This window comes from Clupea harengus, chromosome 12 (genome assembly GCF_900700415.2).
Source record: "Clupea harengus chromosome 12, Ch_v2.0.2, whole genome shotgun sequence".
Lineage (NCBI taxonomy): Eukaryota > Metazoa > Chordata > Actinopteri > Clupeiformes > Clupeidae > Clupea > Clupea harengus.
The window spans coordinates 22,604,496-22,613,597 of NC_045163.1; the positions used below are offsets into that span (position 1 = coordinate 22,604,496).

The 9,102-nt window shown below is 45.1% G+C and overlaps 1 protein-coding gene across 1 annotated transcript in view; it reads right to left on the minus strand.

The window, feature by feature from the left end:
* Positions 1-562: 562 nt before the first annotated feature.
* mbd2 (methyl-CpG binding domain protein 2) overlaps positions 563-9,102 on the minus strand; it is a 41,637-nt gene continuing 33,097 nt past the window's right edge. Inside the window, exon 7 of the mRNA XM_012830184.3 lies at positions 563-1,236. The gene's annotated coding sequence lies outside the window, so the exon portion shown is untranslated. The remainder of the gene's footprint in view (positions 1,237-9,102) is intronic.

Here is a 9,102-nt window from a genome sequence, read left to right on the forward strand (position 1 = left end):
GCACCTCTCCTCACCTGAAACAAACATACGCTTGTTTGGCTGCTCTTTCGCTCAGCGGCAGACCTGTTTGGCCACACACACACACACAACACACACACACACACACACACACAATGACTATGGAGGCAAGGTTGTCTGTTGCTGTTTCTGAGGAGACTGTAAGCTCAAGCTGCTACTGCCGATGAGGGATCTGTGGGTGTGTGTGTGTGTGCATGATGTTTATGTGGACCTATGTACTCACACAGGGCCACATGTTGCCATGGGGATGTTTGAAAGAGCTTAAGTCAACGATGTAAACACCACGAAGCATGCTTCTGCAGATGACACACACACACACACACACAGGAAAGGCAGTAGACTGTGAAGAAGAAAGCTACAGGGTGGGAAGTGGTTCGCTCATAACGGCAGGATGTGTGCAGGGAGCCGGGCGGTGGCTGTGGCTGCAGAACACGGGGTTTAATTACAGGAGCTGTGCTCATCTGAGCACGAATCCGACCTGGAAGCACTTCCACTGCCAAAAAGCCTCTTCCCAGAACCACTTGGGTTTTTAAAAAAAAAAATGTAACTCCTTACAAGTCTTTCTATCTGCTTTGAGAAACAGACCTTTTGACACTTCCTTGTACAACCTCAGGCTTGACAGTACGTGCATAAAAACAATGGAAGTCACTTGTGAATATAATCATTTATTTACTCTAAAGTGATGCAAGAAATGTACAAGTTGTTTCTCTCAAAGTATAAAATTTTTTGTTTTTCTTAAATAAGCAGTTCTCCATTTATATTCATGTAAATGCATTAATTATCTATTACAAACCCTGAAAGAACAAGATCCCTTACAGCCAACCTCACCAGACAGAACACGTGGAAGTAAAAACAGTTAGCAATACCAATCCAGCAGATTGCAACCTGACTCGCAAAAGTTCCCAGAAGTTCAAAGTATATTGCTCAAATATTTGCTTCTCTATATATAATTATTTATGTATATATTTATATATATATAAAAGAATATTTAACTTCCAAAAAAATATATGACACAAAATAAGCATTGTTCTGAAATTATATATATAGATATGTACATCGAAACAAAACAAAACAATAAACATAGAATATTCCAGAAGGCCTTGGCTAAAGCTGTCGGTTAGAGGGTGTGACTCTGTGCTGGGAAGGAGATCGGAGGCAGGAGCCAATGGCGTGGCAGGCCATCCTCAGCCGTCGGGAGGGGGGGGAAGACTTCACTCCCTGTGGAAATGGACACAGGGGTCAGACAATAATCTAGTAATAGGTGAAAGGTCAAACACTTAAAGGTCAAGTGACTCATTATATTAGAAAGCTTTGACAGCGACTTCCCAAAGGCACTGTTCTGGCTATTTACATCAAAAGGAATTGTAGTCAAACATTTCCCTTCAACTTCCACTTCCACTTCCACAGACACAGACACAGACACAGACACAGACACAGACACAGACACAGACACAGACACAGACACAGACACAGACACACACAAACACACAAACACAGTGCTGGTGGGACCCTGGTAAAAATCAGACTCTGCTCAGATTGCCAGATTGCTTCCTTCCATTAACACGGTGACCAGAGTGAAAGGCCACATGGTCGGATCTCGAGCCCAGACCCAGGCTTTGGACAGCTTTCTCGTGATCTTTGTGTGGTGCCCCTTCAGAGAAGAGGTCAAGCGAAGGGTTTAGATCTTTGTGTGGTGGCCCTTCAGAGAAGAGGTCAAGAGGTCAAGCGAAGGGTTTAGATGGTCTAAAGGACACTAGAATCCCTGATGGCCACAAAGAAAAGGACCAGAAAAATGGAAAGAAAAAACCGAGGAGAGAAATCAATATGAGGTTCAAGGAGGGACCGGGAGGTTTGCAAAGGAACAGAGTAGGTGGCCACAGTTTAACAAATGCTCCCTCTCCTATATTTGTGTGTGTGTGTGTGTGTGTGTGTGTGTGTGTGTGTGTGTGTGTGTGTGCGCGCTAGCAAAAGCGATGCTCTTTAAAAAGGGTTTCTCTGAGGAGCATTTGTGTGTGTGTGTGTGAGTGAGTGTGTGAGTCTGTGTGAGAGAGAGTGTGTGAGAGAGAGTGTGTGAATACCCCTGCTCTGAACTCCTGGGGTGAGACATCACAGGGTCTTATTTTAAGACTTTAACTAGAGGGAGCCGACAAAAAAAAAAAAAAAACAGCATGCAGAAGAGAGAAAGAAGAGAAGTGAAGACTGAAGACAACACATGAGAGGAGAAAGATGAAGAAGAGAGACGAGAACAGAACGGAAAGGAGAAGAAAGAATGGAAGTGAAGACGGCAAGGAGAAGACGTTCCACCGCATTCCTCTGCCGCTCGACCGCTCGGGCCTTAAGGGAAACTACAGACAGCCTCCACCATCACAGCCCCCTTGTGAAGGCCCAGCTCCCCATCTCTCCAGCTCACCATCTCCCCATCTCCCCATCTCCCCATCTCCGGCGTCTTGCTGCGTAGGCACATCCCAGAGCGCATCCGCCATGAGTGTCTAATGGATCTTGATGCCTCTTTATGCGTCCAACATGTTTATGGGTGCCTTTTACTTCAGCTCATCTCGTCCTAATGGAAGCCTCTTACTTTTTTTGCGTCTTTATGCACGCCTTGCACTTGGCAATGTGCTGAGCAGGAGCTCTAGGAGTGTTCCAGCAAGCGTGCAGAAAAGTCCCAACTACAAACGACATGCTTGGCATGCACGGGTGCTTGGCATGCACTGGTGGGCCGGGCGGGACTGGTGGTCCTTTGATGCACCGCCTGCCAAAGAGCCATCTTTTCATTAGGATGTTAAAAGATATGGTCAGCATCACTGATGGAATTCAGTTTTGGTTTTCGAGAGAGGGTGTTGATATTAGAGTCAGGACTGCTCGATTATGGCAAAAATCATAATCATGATTCTTTTGATCAACGTTGAGATCACGATTATTGAACATGATTACTCATTGACTTTGGAAGCACCATCAGTGTTTCCCCTAAGATTAGTTTTTTCTGCAGCAGTGCTGTTGTGTTCCCGCGACGCATGACCCTCAGTGATTTTCTGTAATAGAATATTTCTTTATGTAGTATTATATGATGATAATATATTAACCTATATTTTGCCTTATTTACTCATTAGAAATAGTAAATAGGTACAGACAATTGTTATTTAAAAGCATCTTGAGTTCATTTGTTTAGTGAGTACTGTTGACCAGATGCAAACAGACCAAATGTGGGACGAGTAGTACGTTTGTGTGGGACATGTTACCAACACTGAGAGGTGACCTAAAACTGTGATATGTCTGTTTGACTGAATACGAAACATTTCTATTCTGCCTTTCGGCTCACAGGTAAACACCTATACTTTGCCCTCTGGTTCATTCCAAAGATTAGATGATTGAGATCGAGAAGTCTAGGATTGAGTGCAGTGTATAACGGCAAGAGAGTCGATAAGACCGTTTAGACTCAACATTAATATCTCTGTGTTTATAAATTCCCACTACATTGCTGGTATAATGGAGTACTCACTGACTTAAGATAGATGCCCCGTAGATTAAGCCTGTAGCATTAAACTATAACATCTAATCATTTCTGTAGTGGCTGAGCGACGCTGTTGAATCTGCTACACAGTGAGGTCACTGGCTTATCCAGGTAACTTCAGGAATAACTTTGTGACATCGGGTTTCACTTCCCGATTAACCCATACTACGAAAGGTGGATACGTTTTACCTGAGCTATGCGGTCATGGCAATCCTGCGTAAGCACCGCCCCTTTCAACCACATCCTAGGAAAACCCAATCCATATTTGCGCACGGATCTGTTGGCCGTGGGTGTTTAGAGACCGTCAAAATCCTTTAGCTTATCCCAATGATGTTCTCTATGAAAGATTCAATTCTCATCGGAGGGAATTCGATATCTTTGGCAGCTGCTAGGGTCACACGCCTCCAGTGCCACTCGCCGGAGTAGTGCCCTCAGAACAGACAGTGAACCCTGCATTGCATTCCTTGGCCAGTGGAGACTTCATGTATTCCATCGGTGGTGTTGAACATCTGAGCTGCATGCTGTACAGTTCGCACGGCGGCACTTGCTCTCACTACTAAACTTTGGGATGCATGTGTGTTGTGTTCCCTGACCATTGGAGCACTCTACAGATAAAAGAGGCTTCGTATGCGACCGCAGGTGCTTCACAATATACACATCCTTGGTCTAATTTTAATATGCATAGGCTAAGCCTATTTACAGAACACAATGACTGTGTTGGCCCTCCTCCAGTTTTCATAAGAAGCCTTTTGTCCCCGCTTGCTGTGAACACATGAATAGGCCATTATACGTGTGGGCAACACACCTCATCTGCACTTAGCAGTAATGAGAACTATTAATGCATAGCCTGCCGACTGATGTGAAAATATTGTATTTAATCCTGATGTGTCACACATGTGCTTTCAACTGGGGTTGCAGCTGAAATGATTGTTAGAATGAAGTTATTCTTAACACAGTAGCACATCATTCATACAGCCTAGGGAATAGATATTAATTCATCAACAGTGAGTAACAGGTCAACTTCAGAACTGTAGCCCATGTGTAGGCTATAATTAAATAATTCTAATTGTTTTCACATATTTAGCTAGACTATTAGACGTGTCCTTACATCTTAATCATATTAAAATGTGGACAAGACAAGGACAAAATGGAGAACACAGCCTAGCCTACCACAAGAAAACAAATGTAATCAATTTACGAATTTAATCTGACGGCCATGCACTGCCAATAAGCCTCTTAGGTATTTTTGGCCACCATGATGTTGAGGTTTATTTCAACTCTTTATAGGTCACGCATTATCATAGTGTATTCTTCCAGTGAAAAAAAAAAAAGAGTTTAGGGCTGTCGCACTGTCGCACTGTCAAATCGTCAAGCGCACAACGGCTCTCTTCCAGACATCTTTGCCCTTTATGCACACTTTCCATAAATCCGCATTCCTGCAGACTTAACCTAAGGGAGTTACCCACAGTTCATAGCGTTGCATTGTGTTAATTGGCTCGGATTGTTTATGGCCACTACATGTGGGATCTGTGTATGGGATTAGAATTGTAAACTGAACCTTAAATATGCAAAGACTGGTCAATCTGTTGCTTGTGCACTTTTAAACAAATATCACTAAAGTGTTCCTGATTTATTCCATTTCAATGCAGACGAGCCCACATCTCCAATGCCATTAAGAGAAATTAGACCTAAAAAAAAACAACAACAACAACTATAAGCAGCACCACAGTTCTGCATTCTCAAGTGGCTTTTAAGTCTGCCCAACATATCGTACCACTGACACATTTTAAAAAGAGAAACCTCCACAAACAGCTGCAATCATTCCAAGAGCGCAGCACGCGCAATTTGCATCTCCATTAGCGGCGGCTTTTCACTTATGGAAAGAAAAAAAAGGAGGAGTAATTAGGACAAACGATCCCCCAATTCTGCAGTTTGCCCACAGCCTCTGCTCTAATTACGCAAGACGCAGATGGGGGGGGGGGGGGGTTAATTAAAGAACCCAATATTAACGCTTTTTATTGCTCAATTTAAATTCCAACTTTTTAAGAGGCGATAGAAACGGAGGGTGGGCAGGGTTGCGTGGGACCTTCTCCTTCTCCTTCTCCTTCTCCTTCTCAAACGCAGTCTCTTCTCTGCCTGATTGTGTCACTCGCTCTCATCTCCCCATCCTCTCTCTCGGATGCACGCTCATGCTCTGGCGGAACCATGCAGCGCTAGTCAGTCATGCTTCACTGGGGGGGGGGCGCGGAGGGGCACCTACGTGGCACCTTGTTCAGCTGAAAGGGTACGCCGCCCTCCCGTGGGACGACACAGTGTAGGCGTTCACAGAGGGGGAGCGGTCGCCTGAGGCTGGATCCGAATGTTCGGAAATCTCTCATTCTCTCTTTTCATTTTCCCAGATTTCAGAAGACTCATCCAGGATGTCTCCACCTGAGTGCTCAGAGATGAGTGAAAGGGAATGCTGGTTACTATGCCTACGCAGGAGGAACCCGCTCTCAGGTTAGCGGAGGCAAGCTCAATTAGGAGTCTCCGAGAGGGAACATGTGGCCTTCCACCACAACCCTGCAAAGAGCCTCAGATTACGGAGTACCTACTATAACACACAGGCTGCTTCGGAACAACTGCACCGAGAGAGGCTGAGAGAGAGAGAGAGAGAGAGAGAGAGAGGGAGAAATACAGAGGGGGACTGAGAGAGGAAGACAAGTACAAAGAGAGATATATGGACTGACACAGAGATAGAGATATAGAGACTGAGGCTGTGTGTGTGTGTGTGTGTGTGTGTGTGTGTGTGTGTGTGAGGTGTGTGCATGCGTGTGTGTGTGCGTGTGTGTGTGAATAAGGGGGCAGACAGAGGAACAGACTGAAAGAACTACTGCACGAGATAAAGATGCTGGAGTCTGAAGGGGAAACAGGATGGAAGAGCAGAGGGATCACTCGAGACAGATGGGAGGGGTCATATGGAGGGCTGAGGAGATAAGAGAGAGAGAGAGAGAGAGAGAGAGAGAAAGAGAGGGAGAAAGAGAGAAAGAGAAAGAGAGATTCAGACATCCCCCTCGGCTAACAGTCTATGTCTCCTGCTTCCTTTGTCTCATTCTTAAGTCCAACCACATCATATGGGACCAAAAAACTGCTAGTTAGCCATACCTTACCAGTCCAGTATTTGGCGTCACAAAGCCTCACACAAACACACACACACACACACACACACACAGAGAGAATGCAACCGTGATGTCTTCCACACTCATCCTTATCAGTGTTATTTAGTGAATGGCTGAACTGTCTAATGCTCCATGTCTAAACACATTCTGATTAGGAGGGGCAGGGGCAGCAGGGCCCAGCAGCATCTCAGCCCGCAATTAAGTGATGAAACATTCATAGAAGCGCGATTAGTGAGAAATAATCACTTTCCCTCCTCATTTCACCCTTCACAACCGGCCTGACAAACCGCTGACACAGATGGCTCAGTCTGTGCCTGCATGTGTTAGTGTCTGTGTATGTGTGAGAGAGTGTGTGTGTGTGTGTGTGTGTGTGTGTGTGTGTGTGTGTGTGTGTGTGTGTGCGTGTGTGTGTGTGCAGGGTTCACATCAAAATTCCGTGCTTGTGACAGCTTGCTGGGGAAGTGTGTGTGTGTGTGTGTGTGTGTGTGTGTGTGTGTGTGTGTGTGTGTGTGTGTGTGTGTGAGTGTGATTGTCTCTCTATTCAAAGTGTTTGGAGCAGGGCTTTTGTCTATTGTGTGCTGAATAATCACGTCTCTGCCAGTGAGAGTGACTGCAGTGGGTCTGGAGTTGGCACCAGGTAACTAGGGCTGGGTGGTAACAACCACACACGCTCAAACCAGCACAGCAACCACAGCACGCACACAGCACTTACACACACACAAATACATACATACATACATACATAACACACACACATAACACACACAACCACAGCATGCACACAGCACTTACACACACACATATAACACACACACTCAAACCAGAACAGCAACCACAGCATGCACACAGCACTCACACATATATTTAACACACACACACACACACACACACATATAACACACATATATAACACATATACATCTAACACACACACACACATAACACACATACATCTAACACACACACATAACACACATACATCTAACACACACACACACACACATAACACAGACAACCACAGCATGCACACAACACTTACACACATACATATAACACACACAACCACCGCAAACATAAACAACGTATACGTGAACACACACACACACACACAGAGACACTCTTAAGCTTAATTTATGGCCGGCCTTTTACGCAGACACGCAAGCACGCAAGAGCTCCTTGCATCGTTGCAAACCTCCTCCGAGCACCTCTTGCGTGCGTCTCCCAAATTTTTGAACTATCCGGCAAGGCTCAGACACCTCGCAAATCCCCTCAGACGTATTTTTCAGTTTCAATAACGGGGACATTGCACAGTGTCTATTTATCGGTAACTTTTAAAAAATCTTAGCAAAAAATTGCTTTGCGACACACACCAACCCGACGGAGAACTATAAATGTTCACGAGTTCGTCGAAGCAACCGCGTGGCCACACAGTAACGTAGTCGTATATTTCGGCCTTTACATGTACAACCGAAGACGTACATGACAATACTGAATATACTGAAATACGTCACTATTGACAACACAGGCATAGAAGCAAGCAAAATAAGACATGTAGACAGCATATATTCTTCATACATGTACATACTCTTCACATCATACACACTCAGACACACACACACACACACACACACACATCCTGGAGGCCAAGACCTGCCTGCAGTCTTGATTAGCATTGACAGAGGATTAAAAACTGCAGGTAGGAGATTAGGGAGCTAATCATCTCTCTTCACCTCTGCCTTCCCTCCATTTCATTTCAGACGCTTTTTCCTTCCGCATTTTCGCAACAGTCTTTTATCAGGCCGCAAGACACAGCCAGCTGCGTGCCTCCTCTCCCTCCTCTGGGATTAGGGTGTGTGAGGGAATGTGTGCGTTCTTGTGAGCGTGTGTGCGTTCTTGTGAGCGTGTGTGTGTTCTTGTGAGCGTGTGTGCTTTCTTGTGAGTGTGTGTGCGTTCTTGTGAGCGTGTGTGCGTTCTTGAGAGCTTTTTTTGCTTTTATACGCGTGTAAATGTGCATGACAGGACTAAGTATTTTGTGTTGGCGCAAGACAAAAAGTGAATAAGGAAGTGTGTGTGTGTGTGTGTGTGTGTAAAAACACAGCAGGGTGCGGTAAGCCAATCATGGCACTCTCCTGAGAAAGAGCCCCGCCCCAACTATATTCTAGCCAGTCAGTCTCCATCCACTAAACTCATGATGTAATTGGGCCATCACATTAACGAGCACACCACTTTCATACAGTAACTAAAAGCATTGCAATAAACAGATATACAAGACTATGTGGATGAGCACATCAGTCAGCCAGCCATCCAGGTCTGACCAAATACCATTAGGGAGGCTGGCCCCTATAGTGAACATGAATTGCTGGAAAAATAAACCAGAAGATTTGCAAAAGAGGCAAAGGAAGGGGCGATTAGGCA